Source organism: Delphinus delphis, chromosome 20, assembly GCF_949987515.2.
Source record: "Delphinus delphis chromosome 20, mDelDel1.2, whole genome shotgun sequence".
Lineage (NCBI taxonomy): Eukaryota > Metazoa > Chordata > Mammalia > Artiodactyla > Delphinidae > Delphinus > Delphinus delphis.
Genome location: NC_082702.1, coordinates 14,337,495 through 14,352,381, shown reverse-complemented (window position 1 = coordinate 14,352,381; position 14,887 = coordinate 14,337,495). Strand labels below are relative to the sequence as shown.

Genomic DNA, 14,887 nt, shown 5'->3' with positions numbered 1-14,887 from the left:
GTATTGTTAGTCTTTTTAAATTTTTACAATGCTAGTAGGTGGGTAGTAGTATCTCAGTGTGATTTTAATCTGCATTTCCCTGATTAATACTCACTTTAGCATCCTTTCATATATCAACCATTTGGATAACCTCTCTGTTGAACTGCCTGTTTAACTCTTGACCATTTCATTAAAGTCAGTTTGTGGGGTTTTTTTCCTATTTATTTATAGCTATTTGTATATGCTGGGATATGAGGCCTTTTGTAGGATATATTTATTGTAGATATCTTTCCCAGGATATGGCTTGCCTTTCACTCTGATAATGAAATCTTTTTTTTTTAACATCTTTATTGGAGTATAATTGCTTTACAATGGTGTGTTAGTTTCTGCTTTATAACAAAGTAAATCAGCTATACATATACATATATCCCCATATCTCCTCCCTCTTGCATCTCCCTCTCACCCTACCTATCCCACCCCTCTAGGTGGTCACAAAGCACCAAGCTGATCTTCCTGTGCTATGCAGCTGCTTCCCACTAGCTATATATTTTACATTTGGTAGTATTTATAAGTCCATGCCACTCTCTCACTTCATCCCAGCTTACCCTTCTCCCTCCCTGTGTCCTCAAGTCCATTCTCTACGTGTGCATCTTTATTCCTGTCCTGCCCCTAGGTTCTTCAGAACCTTTTTTTTTTTTTTAGATTCCACATATATGTGTTAGCATATGGTATTTGTTTTTCTCTTTCTGACTTACTTCAGTCTGTATGACAGACTCTAGGTCCATCCACCTCACTACAAGTAACCCAATTACGTTTCTTTTTATGGATGACTAATATTCCATTGTATATATGTGCCACATCTTCTTTATCTATTCATCTGTCGATGGACACTTAGGTTGCTTCCATGTCCTGGCTATTTTAAATAGTGCTGCAATGAACATTGGGGTACATGACTCTTTTTGAATTATGGTTCTCTCAGGGTGTATGTCCAGTAGTGGGATTGCTGGGTCATATGGTAGTTCTATTTTTAGTTTTTTAAGGAACCTCCATACTGTTCTCCATAGTGGCTGTATCAATTTACATTCCCACCAACAGTGCAAGAGGGTTCCCTTTTCTCCACACCCTATCCAGCATTTATTGTTTCTAGATTTTTTGATGATGGCCATTCTGACTGGTATGAGGGAATACCTCATTGTAGTTTTGATTTGTGTTTCTCTAATGATTAGTGATGTTGAGCGTCATGTGTTTGTTGGTAATCTGTATACCTTCTTTGAAGAGATGTCTATTTAGGTCTTCTGCCCATTTTTGGATTGGGTTGTTTCTTTTTTTGATATTGAGTTGCATGAGCTGCTTGGAAATTTCGGAGGTTGATCCTTTGTCAGTTGCTTCATTTGCAAATATTTTCTCCCATTCTCAGTGTTTCATCTTGTTTATGGTTTCCTTTGTTGTGCAAAAGCTTTCAAGTTTCATTAGGTCCCATTTGTTTATTTTTGTTTTTATTTCCATTTCTCTAGGAGGTGGGTCAAAAAGGATGTTGCTGTGATTTATGTCATACAGTGTTCTGCCTATGTTTTCCTCTAAGAGTTTTATAGTGTCTGGCCTTACATTTAGGTGTTTAATCCATTTTGAGTTTATTTTTGTGTATGGTGTTAGGGAGTGTTCTAATTTCATTCTTTTACATGTACCTGTCCAGTTTTCCCAGCACCACTTATTGAAGGGCTGTCTTTTCTCCATTGTTATATTATTGCCTCCTTTATCAAAAATAAGATGACCATATGTGTGTGCGTTTATCTCTGGGCTTTCTATCCTGTTCCATTGATTTATATTTCTGTTTTTGTGCCAGTACAGGCCCAGCCACTCCGCGGCATGTGGGACCCTCCCAGACCGGGGCATGAACCTGTGTCCCCTGCATCGGCAGGCAGACTCGCAACCACTGAGCCACCAGGAAAGCCCTTTTTGGGTTTTTTTGGCTGCATTCGGTCTTCATTGCCGCGTATGGGCTTTCTCCAGTTGCGGTGAGTGGGGGCTACTCTTTGTTGTGGTGCACGGGCTTCTCATTGCAGTGGCTTATCTTGTTGCAGAGCATGGGCTCTAGGTGCGCAGGCTTTAGTAGTTGCAGCATGCGGCCCAGTAGCTGCGGTGCACAGGCTTCAGTAGCTGTGGTGCGGGCTCTAGGGTGTGTGGGCTTCAGTAGTTGTGGCTTGTGTGCTCTAGAGCATAGGCTCAGTAGTTGTGGTGCACGGGCTTAGTTGCTCCAAGGCATATGGGATCTTCCTGGAACAGGGATTGAACCTGTGTCCCCTGTGTTGGCAGGCAGATTCTTAACCACTGTGCCACCAGGGAAGTCCCTGATTTTTGCATGTTAAACCAACCTTACATTCCTGGCATAAATACCATTTGGTCATGGTGTATAAATTTTTTAAAAAAATTTTCTACTGGATTCAGTTTGTTAGTATTTTGTTGAGGATTTTTGTGCCTTTTTGTTACTTTTGTGTTGTTGTTTGCTATGGTAAATATTTTAAAATTTTACTGTTTAATTACTTGAAGCTAGTATACATGGACACAATTTATGTTTTTACAGTCACATATCCAGTAATCATGCTAAATTTATTTATTCAACTACTTTTATAATTCTTTTGAATTTTCTACATACACATTATGTCATCTGCAAATATTGTTATATTTCTTCTTTTCCAATCTTTATACCTTTTCCTTCTTTCCTGTTTATTGCACTAGCTTGGGCCTCCAGTATGACGTTGAATGTGAGTATTGGTAGTAGATTTCCTTGTTTTGCTCTCTTGAAGAATCCAGCAAGTATATTGTCTGTAGGTTATTTAAAGATGCTCTTTATCAGATTGATAAAAGGCAATTTTCTTTTATACCACTTTTGTTGAGAGTTTTTATGAATTTGTACATGATTGATATTTTGTATTCCATCAAATATTTGGAAGAATTCACCAGTGAAAATGTTCAGGAGTAGAGTTTTTCTTGTGGGGAAATTTATAATTAAACATTTATTTTTCTAAACAGAATTACTCAAATTTTATATTTTTTCTCATGTCATTTTTGTAAGTTAAATTTTTAGAGGAATTTTCCATTATTTGAAGTTGTCAAATTTATTGGTATAAAGTTGTCCCTAATGCCTTCTTATTTATCCTTCAAAACCTATAAAATCTTTTTCCATACCTGATATTTGTAGGGTTATTTTCCTCTTTCTTGGTCAGTCTTGCTAAGGCATATCAATTTTGTTAAACTTTCAAAGAACTGGTTTTTGGCTTAGTTTATTTTCTCTATTACTACTTTGTTTTCTATTTTAGTGATATCAAACTTATCTTTATTACTTCCTTTTAAATACCTTCTTTGGGTTTAAATTGATGTTCTTTCTTTTAGTTTCTTACAGTGGAGGCTTATACCATTCATATTCAATATTTTTTACTTTTTGATATATGCATTTAGAGCTAGAAACATGCCTCAAATTACTGCTTTTACTACAACCCAAGTGTTTTTTTTTTTTTACAAGAGAACAAATCCTACACTTTTATTTATTTACTTTTCAATAAGTTTAAATCCTTGAAAGGTACAGCATCACACGGATTCTGTGTCCAATGGCCTTAGCAAGAAGATTGCTTTGGAATTTGGCATGAATCATGCCACTGTTTCCATGAACACCCGTTATCTTTCCCCAGATTACTCTGGTTTTGTTAGGTTTTCCATAAGTAGTTACTGTGTTGTTCTTTGCTTTGTACACATAAGTACATATCTTGCCTAGATAGAATTCATTTCATCTTGAGCATATATACCTTCAACTTTCAGGAGAGCTGTGTGCTCCCTCTGGTTCCACAGACCCCACCGATAGCCAGAAAAAGTGGCCTTGGACCATAGCCTTTCAGACATATCTGTCATTTTAGAAGTCCTCTTCCCAACAGGCCCCACTTATTTGCCCCCAAAGTTCAGCTGCGGGAGCTCCACACACCTCCACAGGGTCCAAGATGGTTGAAAAAGCCCAAGTGTTTTGGGTTTTTTTCATTATTATTGAGGTCAAAATATTTTAAAATTTCTATTCTGCCTTATTATTTGACCCATTGATTTTATAGAATTATATTGCTTAAGTTCAGATAACTTGGGAATTTTTCAATATTTTGTTTTGTTATTATTGTTGATTTTTAGTTTAATTCCATTGTGATCACACAACATACTGTACATGATTTCAATCCTATGAAATGTATTAAATCTGCTTTATGGCCCAGTGTATAGACTATTTTGCTAAATGATCCATGTTCACTTGAAATGAATATATATTCTGTCATTGCTAGGTGTTGTATTCTGTATTTGTTAAGTTGGCTAATTGTGTCATTCTCATATTGTTACTGATTGTTTTGGGACTATTTATATATGAGTTAATAGGACTTGTGTGTTAAAATCATTTATTTATTAAAGTGGCTGTATCTTTTTCTCCATTTTAGTTCTGTCAATCTTTGTTTTCAGAGTAGAATTCTAAAAATTCTCCCACAATGAGATATTATCTCAGTAGCTGATTGGCAAAAAAAGTTTTAAAGTGTTACAAGTGTTGTCAAGGATGTGGAACAACTCTCAACTATGTGGCAGTAAGTGTCAATTGAAATGATTCTGGAAACTCTTTGACATCACCTAGAGAAGCTGGGAAGCACATGCCCTAGAACAAAGCAAGTCCACCTGTAAGTATTATACTTTAGAGTTAATCTTACACAGACTTTTAAAGGTCTACAGAAATGTTCAAAACAGCACCACTTGAAATAGGAGGGAAAAATCTGGAAACAACTCAAATATCCATCACGAGGCTATATAAATAAAATTTGGCAGATGTACACAGTAGAGTGCTGCCCAACATTGAGAAAATGAACAAATTCCCAGAACATAATGTTGAGTTTTTTTTTAAGTGACAATACATAGAATGTCATTTCACTAAATTTCAAAACACATGCAAATCTAAACAATATGTTATTTGGGGATATGTACATATATGGCAAATCTATAAAGAAAACCATGGGAATGAGTAAATTCAGGTGATGGTTAACTTTATGGGAGATGGGGGAGGAGCATCTAGGACACTTCAGGGACTTCCCTGGTGTTCCAGTGGGTAAGACTTTGAGTTCCCAATGCAGGGGGCCCAGGTTCGATCAATCGTTGGGGAAATAGATCCTGCATGCATGCCACAACTAAGAGACTGCATGCTGCAACTGAGAGTCTGCATGCCACAACTAAGAAGTCCACATGCCACAACTAAAAGATCCCACATGCCACTACTAAAGATCATGCACGTGGCAAAGAAGATCCTGCGAGCCGCAACTAAGACCCAGAGCAGCCTAAATAATAAATAAATAAATATTTAGGATACTTCAAAGGAATTGATAATAACTTTTTCTTAAGCTGAGTGGTAGGCCCACAGAATTTATTTTCATTCATTCAACTGTACTTATCTTCATATATATATATATATGCTTGTGTGTGGAATTCTAAGTTAATAAATAGGCTCAAAATGAAACAGGATGAAAATATGAAATAGCTGAACAATTGCATTACTGAATTCAAGCCAAGGAATTCTCTGACATAACCCAAAGAATTAAAGGAATACAAGAAGCAAGAATATAAACCCAGAGAATGTATTCAGAAGAACTTGATGAAGATAAAACTAGAAAATAATGACATAGAAAATTAAAAAAAAATACAGTTGACCCTTGAACAACACAGATTTGAACTGTGCAGGTCCACTTATACATGGATTTTTTTCAATAAATACGTGCTATAGTACTACATTATTTGCAGTTGGTTGAATCCTCAGATGTGGGACCTAGGATATGAATATGGGAGACCCACTGTAAAGTTATACACAAATTTTCAATTGCACAGAGGGTCAGGGCCCCAACCCCAGTGTATTTCAAGGGTCAACTGTACAACCAAAACTAGTTTTTAAAAAAATGACCAAAATCTTGTCATTTGAAAAGAGCAAGGGTAGACTTTTGCTTACATACAGTGAGTAGGTCACATGCATTTATTTCCCATCACTATCCAAAAAGAGATGAAAATAACAATGACAACAACAAATGTGAAGACAAAACTACAAAAAATAAGAAAATTCAAGGAACTCTGGTATGAAAGAGCTTATGACCAATTTACAAATTCCCTGAAGGGCCCAGGTTCCACAGAAAAGGACCTTGGTGAGGTATGGATCTGGAAGTAGAGGACTGGTTGAAAATTTATACACAAACTCATTGCCCTGATCTTCTCCCTCTACAGTTAATGTTTCTCCCTTGTCTAAAAAGTACATTTGATCTCTGGATAAATTGATTTTGAGAAGATGTAGAGGATGCACAAAGAAGGGCAGACAGACACAGTTAGAATGAGTAATAACCACAGTCTGAAATCTTCTTAAGCTTCTTTCCCTATCCTGGTACCAGTCTCCAGCAACTCAACACATAATCTTCACAGGCAGGAAACTGGAGGAGTCCTCTAAGGAGAAACTAATGAGCAAAGAGAATAGAATTCTGGGGGTGTCCCAGAGAAAAGATTGCTTCTGAAATCCATCAGTCGGCAGGCTCTATCTAACTCATGACTCAAAGTAAGGATTACCACGTGGTTGAGAAAAGTACCTAAATGAAAGACAGAGAACAATTCAAACAGGAAAAGGGAATTTGGTCATAACAAAGACAATACATGCAGCCAAGAGAACTTTAAATAAATAATATTTACATAATTGACTATCCTACCTATCACATGCATAATGTAATTATATATTATTCATATAATTATGAATCAAATATAATGAATATAATATATATACTATATATAACATTAATATATAATTTCATAAATATCAGAGAAGATATTGCATTCCTAAAGAACAGTATACTATATAGAAAAAAACCATGAGAGAGCTCTAGGAAATTAAAAATATGACTTATTAAAAATTAAATAGAAGTAGAAGATAAAATTCCTAGAGTTGAGTAAAAAGACAGAGAAAAGAGGAGGAAAACATTTAGAAGCTTAAGCCATGTAAGTTCCTTCAAATAATTCCAGTGAGAGCGAGGAAAGAAGGAAAGAAAGAAAATACAGAAAAATTTTCCAGCCCAGAAGTACATGAGTCTCTAGAATGAAAATATCCACCTGACACCCAGCATTAAAAAATTTTAAAGAGGGATTTCCCTGGTGGTCCAGTGGTAAAGAATCCGCCTTCCAATGCAGCAGGATGCTGGTTCGATCCCTGGTCAGCGAACTAAGATCCCACATGCTGCGGGGCAACTAAGACCGCATGCCACAACTACTGAGCCCATGCGCCTCAGCTAGAGAGCCCGCATGCTCTGGAGCCCATGTGCCACAACTAGAGAGAAGCCCATACGCCACATGGAAAGATCCTGCATGTTGCAACTAAGACCCGACACAGCCAAAAATAAATTTAAAAATAAATTTAAAGATCCACACCAAGGAACAAAATTACAAAATTTTAGTACATTGTGTGATATATATCACCCTAAACGTTCCAGGAGGGTTGGGAACACAGATTACGCACAAAGAAATAGAAAACAGATGACAAGCCTTTACAAAAGCAACATTAGCTACTGTAAGATTTTATCTGATGTTATGCCTTCAAATTCTAATTTATAGTAGAATTCTCACCACAGGCAATAAGTGAGATTGCAATAAAGGTATTTTCAGACAGTAAGAACTTAAACATTTACCTCAGAGGCATGCATTGAAGTTGTTGGAGAGAGGCAATCAGCAAAAATGAGAAACATACAAAATTAACAAGACTTGGAACACAGGAATTCAATTCCGGAAAAGGGAGAAGGGAAGTCTTACAGAAACCCTGCAGTCCAGACTGGAGCTACAAGATGATGGCTGTGAAAGAGATTCGGCAAGGGGGAGAAGAAGTATCAGATAAGTTTGAACATTTGGAAAAATCATTGCTTAGAGTTTGACACTTTGGAGGGGTGGGGGGAACATTTAGAAAAGTGTAGCAATAGGAGCAAGTACATATACATATAAACCAAGTCAGCTAAATCCACAATAAAAAAATTGTGTAAAAAATATACTTGGCTCTGAAGCACAAAAATATATAATCAGTATATAAATACCAAATACTGCTTTAACCAATAACTGTGATATAGTCATATTTGGAAGTGGTAAAGGGAGAGGACAGGGCGGGAGGGTCTTGTTTTAAATGAGGTTTGAAGTTTTGATCATTAAACAGGACATTTTAATTATTTTAACCACTAAAATGAGACTGATTTTTTAAAATAAATTTATTTACTTATTTTTGGCTGCATTGGGTCTTCGTTGCTGTGCGCGTCTTTCTCTAGTTGCAGCGAGTGGAGGCTACTGTTCGTTGCAGTACATGGGCTTCTCATTGCAGTAGATTCTCTTGTTGCGGAACTCAGGCTCTAGCCTCGTGAGCTTCAGTAGTTGTGGCATGTGGGCTCAGTAGTTATGGCACACAGGCTTAGTTGCTACGCAGCATGTGGGATCTTCCCGGACCAGGGCTCAAACCCAGGTTGCCTGCATTGACAGGTGGATTCTTAACCACTGCGCCACCAGGGAAGCCCAAGACTGATCTTTTAACGAACGGTGGTAAAAGGAATTTTTTATTACCTAAGAGTGACTAAGGACGTTATTGGGCTCCTATACAAATATATAATTTTTACTCCCCTTCATGTTACTATGTAGTCCTCATTTCTACATTTTGGTATGGGTCCAGGAATACATTATTATGATCCTATCATAATAAAGGAGATAATTTTGTCTCCTTTTCCCCCCAGTATTTATGCCTGAAATTATTTTACTTAATTGCCAGTCATAATTCTGAAGGCACACCTAACCACCATGTAATTAATCAAAATGCCACACATCCAGCCTCATACACAGAAACAGCGATGCACAAGCGCAGACCCTGTGGAAAACCATAACCAGAGGCGTTGGCCTACCAAAACCATTCCAGAAATGATACACTGTGGAGCACAGCCACATTCACGGATACACACAATCTCACGCACTTCACTAACCAACCGCGCAGACTTCCGGCTTCAGAGCTGGGCATAATCGTCCATTCTCTGCGGAGTCATCGCAGTACCCCATCCAAATAATTACACGCAAGAACAGCCCCACGCACACAAACAACGCTGTCCAGATTACACACTCAGGCACACAGGCATCCAGCCGGCTCCGGAATCCTGGCCCCTAGCAGGTTTTACCGCCGCGTTCCAAACCCTACAGCTCCCTCTAGAACAAGCGAAGGAGCACACGCACTCCTCTTTGCGCCTGCGCGCTAGTGACTATGCGGAGCATTCCCGGCAATCTCCTGGAGGGGCGGGTCGCGGAGACGATAACCAATGAAAAAAAAGCCAGAGGCCAAGACACTTCCCGCAGGGTAGCAGGCCGGAGTCAGTCTCAGCCTGTAGTTCGAGGGTTAGTGTTCAGGGGTCTGAGGTTTCCTGGAGCCTCCTCGGCCTTTCACCGCCTCCTACACGCTTGGAGGAGGCGTGGGACTTGCGTCTGACAGAGACAGGCACTTCCCAGAGCCCCAGCGTCACAGCCTTGGGAAAGAGCTGTTCTCCTATGCCTATTCCATTGGAGTGTGGTGAGATGGGAACCCGTGCAGCCGCAGCTTTTCTCGGACACCTATGTTTGGGAGGGGACAGGCGGCTCTCTGGAGACCCGACTGCGCGTGGGAAGCAGAGGGTTTAGGGCATTTGGGGTCTAGAGTCTTCTGCCGCTCTATGTTTCCCCCCAGGGTTCCACCAGGTTGGTGCAGGTTGACCTCGTGTTAGGCTGCACCCTGCAGGTCTGCAAGCCTTGTAGTTGCCCAGCAGCGGGTTGCAAGAAAGAGCATGGAGACAGCGGTAGAGACATCAAGGGTTTATTGGATAGGAAATCTTTCAGCTCTGAAGCAAAGGCGCTGGGGTGATACCCTACTGTGTATGGCAGACATCAGGCAGGACACAGGCAGTAGTCTTCCTCTGGGAGAGGAGAAGGAGGAGGAGGTTACCAATTATTGGGGAATTGATGTCAGGTGGGCTCATTGGTTTCCAGGGAAACCAGTAGAAGAGTGTGTCCCTCATTGCCCCTTTGGTTAACAACCATCACTGGGGCAGGTGTTGCCCCTTGATAAACTAGCATGGTGTAGCCATTCTGGTCTTGATCTCAGACAGCAGTGAGCAGTGGCTTGAAGTGAGATTTTAGTTCCCTGCCCAGGATTTGGACCTGGGTAGCCCAAAAGAAAACCAGGAATCCTAGCTGCTAGACCACCAAAGGCTAGGGGCTAGAAGCAAAGTTCCCCTGGCTCTTGCCTCATTTGAAAAATGAATTTCTCAAGGAGGCAGAAACTGCAAAAACAGGTACAAAGTTTATTGTTAGAGACACAACACAACAAGTGGGAGAGCACACGGAGAAACAGTTTGTTTATTTAAGACAGAAGCAAGATAGAGATACGCACCCAGAGAGAAAGGGTGTGGGTGTCCTCCCTAATGAGGAGAAGCGCAGTAGAGAGGAGGTCAAATCGTTGGGGCTCGTGCTGTAGCACAAGGGAGCAAAGACGAGGAACAGGCACCCTTGCTCACTCCCTGAGAGGAGCTGCTTTGGTCCTTAAATGGGGTAACAATGGGAGCAGATCCATGGGTTGGGTAGGAGGCGTAGCCTAGGTGGTCAGCCCACCCCCTTGGTTGTGCTGTGTACCACGCTTTTGCTCCCAGCCCCTCAGAAACGGCAGTTGGTTTGTGGCTTTTTGTATTTTTGTTCATAATTGCCCCAACTGCGTGTGTGTGCAGTTATTGTTAGTCCCTTATAGTTTCATTGTATTCCGTTGCTCAAGGAGATGTCTGTCCAGGTGCACGCACTCTGGTAGAGGGTCCCAGGTCCCAGCCTATCTCAGAAGGACCCATAGGACATTTCTGGAGAAACGAAGGCAGTGAACGGCCTCAGGGGTGACCAGCTGCAGTGTCAGAACTGCAGCGTATCCAGAGCTGTGAACCCAGACATTCTAGTCTTCTACTTTCTTTGCGTGCATGTGAAAGTGAGGGGCAGAGATGGTAGTGGAGACTGGGTTTTGACCAATCTTCAAAAAGACCAGATATCTCAGGCAACCCTTTCCTTGGCTACTGCCATTCTCCACAGAAGTCATGTGAGAAGGAGAGAATTGCTGCTGTACATCAAAAAATCAAATTCAAGGTGAGTTTGTGCTTCCTCTTTGTTCCATGAAATGCATTTCGTGTTTCAGTATGTGGAAACATCTGGTGTCCTCCTGAAACATTTTCATTGATTTACCCTTAAGTCTTCCTTCCACAGGGAAAGTCACAGGTCCTGGGGATAGATCCCATTCCCCAGTGCACCCAGATGTCCTTCTGGTTAATTATTTGCATTTTGCAAATAATTTAATTCTTCCTGTTGACTCTCTTTTATTAAACATTTCTTAGGCTGTAGAAATGCAACTCTGGAGGATAATAGACTATTATTTTAGACAGTGATTTATTAATGAAGAGAATATACCTGCTTGGAATCACACTGGATATTCTTAATCTTCTACAAAGGCTTGAGATCAAAAGTAAATAGGGTAGGAGATGGTTTGACTCATTTCAATCAGTGACAAGGACCTTGCTTTGTGAAACTTTTAAGAGTACAAATGTAATTGGTGGTTTGAGAGGTCTGTTTCAACTAGGGTGTAGATCCCACCACCACTCTACTCCAGAATACCTAATGGTAGTTTTTGTAGTACTGGCCAGGTCTGCTTCCTGGTTTGTCAGCATAACTTTGTTTCAGGTCACATTTTTGTGTGATGTGTGAGCAGTATGGTATAATGGCTAAGAGTGTGGGTCTAATACCTGGGTTAAAATCCTAGCTCTAACGCTTGCTAGGTGTGTGAGCTGCTTGGGTAGTTTATTCAACCTCTCCTTGCCATAGTTTCTTTTTTTTTTCCAAAATATTTTGTAAAGACTATTTTTTTTTAAGAGCAGTTTTAGGTTTACAACAAAATTGAGAGGAAAGTACCGACATTTCCTATATATCCCCCGTCCCAATACATACATAGCTTACCCCATTATTAATAACCCCCACCAGAGTGGTACCTTTTTTTTTTTTAACCAAGGATGAACCTACATCAACGCATAAGTCACCCAAAGTCCATAATTTACCTTACTGTTGTACCTTAGTGTTGTACATTCTGTGGTTTGGGACAAATGTATAATGACATATATCCATCATTCCAACGTCATAGAGTGTTTTCATTACCTGAAAAGTCCTCTGTGCTCTGCTGATTCATCTCCACCCACCCCCCACAAACACTGATCTTTTTATTGTCTCCATGGATTTCCTTTTTCCAGAATGTCATATAGTTGGAAGCAGACAGTATGTAACCTCTTCAGATCAGCTTCTTTCACTCAGTACTGTGCATTTAAGTCTCCTTCATGTGTTTTCATGGCTTGATGGCTTATTTCTTTTTTAGCACTGAATAATAGTCCATTGTCTGGAGGGACCACAGTTTATCCATTCACCTACTGAAAGTCATCTTGGTTGTTTCTAAGTTTTGGCAATTATAAGAAAGCTGCTGTAAACACCTGTGTGCAGGTTTTTGTGTGAATATGTTTTCATCTACTTAGGGTAAATACCAAAGATCTTTATTACTGGGTTGTATGGTAAGAAAGAGTATGTTTAGTTTTGTAAAAAACCACCAAACTTTCTTCCAAGGTGGCTATGCCATTGTTTCTTAACTGGAAAATACCTACCGTGTAGCATTATTATGAGGGTTAGATGAGTTAATAGTGTGAAGTCCTTAGAATAGGCCCTGGCACATACTAAAAGCTCAGAAAACATTGCCTGTTATGATGTGGTAATTCTGGGTCGTTCCCCCTCAGCTTTCTGCAGATCAGGAACAATGACAGTGTAAACTTAAATTTCTTGGCACTTGTAGGTAAGAAAATGAAGCAAATGCCAAAGTCCTGTAGAGTGGCATTTAACTCTATGCCATTTACCTTCCTTTATGGGATTCCAGGCAAAAACTGAATCCTTGATTTCCCCCCCACACACATTTATTGAGGTATACTTGGCATATAACATTGTGTAAGTTTATGGTGTACAGTGTGAAGATTTGGTAAATGTATACATGGTGAAATGATTACTACATAGTTAGCTCTGTGCGTGTATGTGTGGTGAGAACGTTTAAAATCTACTCTTTTAGCAACTTTCAAGTGTACAGTACAGAATTGTTAACTATAGTCACCAAGCTGGACATTAGATCCCCAGTTAGATCTTCTAACTGGAAGTCTGTACCCTTTAACCAACATCTTCCCATTTCCCCAGTGCCCTAGCACCTGGCAGACTCCATCCACTTTTTGTTTCAATGAGTTTGGTTTTCTTAGACTCCACATATAAGTGAGGTCATACAGTATTTGTCTTTTTCTGACTTATTTCACTTACTGTAATGCTTTCAAGGTTCATTCATGTTGTCCCAAATGACAAGATTTCCTTCTTTTTTTGGGCTAATATTCCATTGTGTGTGTTTATATCTATATAAAGAAAATGTGTTGTATGCACATATCACATGTACATTTAACCCATTTTCTTTATCCATTTATTGGTGGACAGACAAGCTGGTTGCATGTTTTGGCTACTGTAAATAATGCTACAGTGAGCACCCCTGCGAACATGGCATTGCGAGGGGTGCGGAGCGTGCGGCCCGTGGTCTACAGCCTGTGCGCCGTCTCTGCGCCCAACGCGCCCTGCCCGCCGCGGCCCTGGGGACTGCGGGCAGGCGCCATCAGGGCGCTGCGCACCGGACCCGCTCTGCTGTCGGGTCGTAAATTCACAGACAGACATGAATGGGTAATAATAGAAAAAGGTGTTGGAACAGTGGGAATCAGCAATTTTGCACAGGAAGCTTTGGGAGATGTTGTTTACTGTAGTCTGCCTGAAGTTGGGACAAAATTGAACAAACGAGGAATTCGGTGCTTTGGAAAGTGTGAAAGCTGCTAGCGAACTATTCTCCTCTATCAGGAGAAGTAACTGAAATTAATGAAGCTCTAGCAGAAAATCCAGGACTTGTCAACAAATCTTGTTATGAAGATGGTTGGCAGATCAAGAATACACTCAGTAACCCTTCAGAACTAGATGAACTAATGAGTGAAGAAGCATATGAGCAATACATAAAATCTATTGAGGAGTGAAAATGGAACCCCTAAATAAACTAGTTTGAAACAACTTAATCTAGCATAGTTGTCTTAAATTAATGGTGGATAGATTTTTTAAAAGAACCTTTTAGCAAAAGAAACTACTTGCAACAATGTTGCCTGAAGAAAATACCCCTTAACTGCCTAATGACTTCAGATAAACACCACATCTTTTTCACAACACCCTATAATTTTTTTTTTTTGGCGGTACGCGGGCCTCTCACTGCTGTGGCCTCTCCCGTTGCGGAGCACAGGCTGCGGACGCGCAGGCTCAGCGGCCATGGCTCACGGGCCCAGCCGCTCCGCAGCACGTGGGATCCTCCCAGACCGGGGCACGAACCGGTGCCCCCTGCCTCGGCAGGCGAACTCTCAACCACAGCACCACCAGGGAAGCCCCTCAACACCCTATAATTTTTAGGCTAATCTCCGGTTATAATATTTAGAATTCCTGAAATTATCTGTGGTAAAACTAGTTATAAAAATTATGTAATTCAAGAATAACATTGTTATCTTAACCTTGTATAATATTGTAACTTGCTTACAGCCATCCCTGGATTTGGGTCAAAATACTCAATGAACTTCCCACTGGAAATAAATGGCAGTGGAGAAAAGTTTGTTAGTTGTATAGTGTCCAGTGAAGAACATTACTATCTTAATTTTGCAGTATACTGTGTTTGCTTGTGCTACTTCTATACAGTGAAGCAACAGCCTTGCAGGAAAATAAG

The 14,887-nt window shown here is 40.1% G+C and overlaps 2 pseudogenes; one reads left to right on the top strand and one right to left on the bottom strand.

Moving 5' to 3' along the window:
* Positions 1 to 3,541: 3,541 nt before the first annotated feature.
* LOC132416198 (large ribosomal subunit protein eL33 pseudogene) lies at positions 3,542 to 3,940 on the bottom strand (annotated as a pseudogene).
* Positions 3,941 to 13,641: 9,701 nt separating this feature from the next.
* LOC132416190 (glycine cleavage system H protein, mitochondrial-like) lies at positions 13,642 to 14,258 on the top strand (annotated as a pseudogene).
* Positions 14,259 to 14,887: the final 629 nt, after the last annotated feature.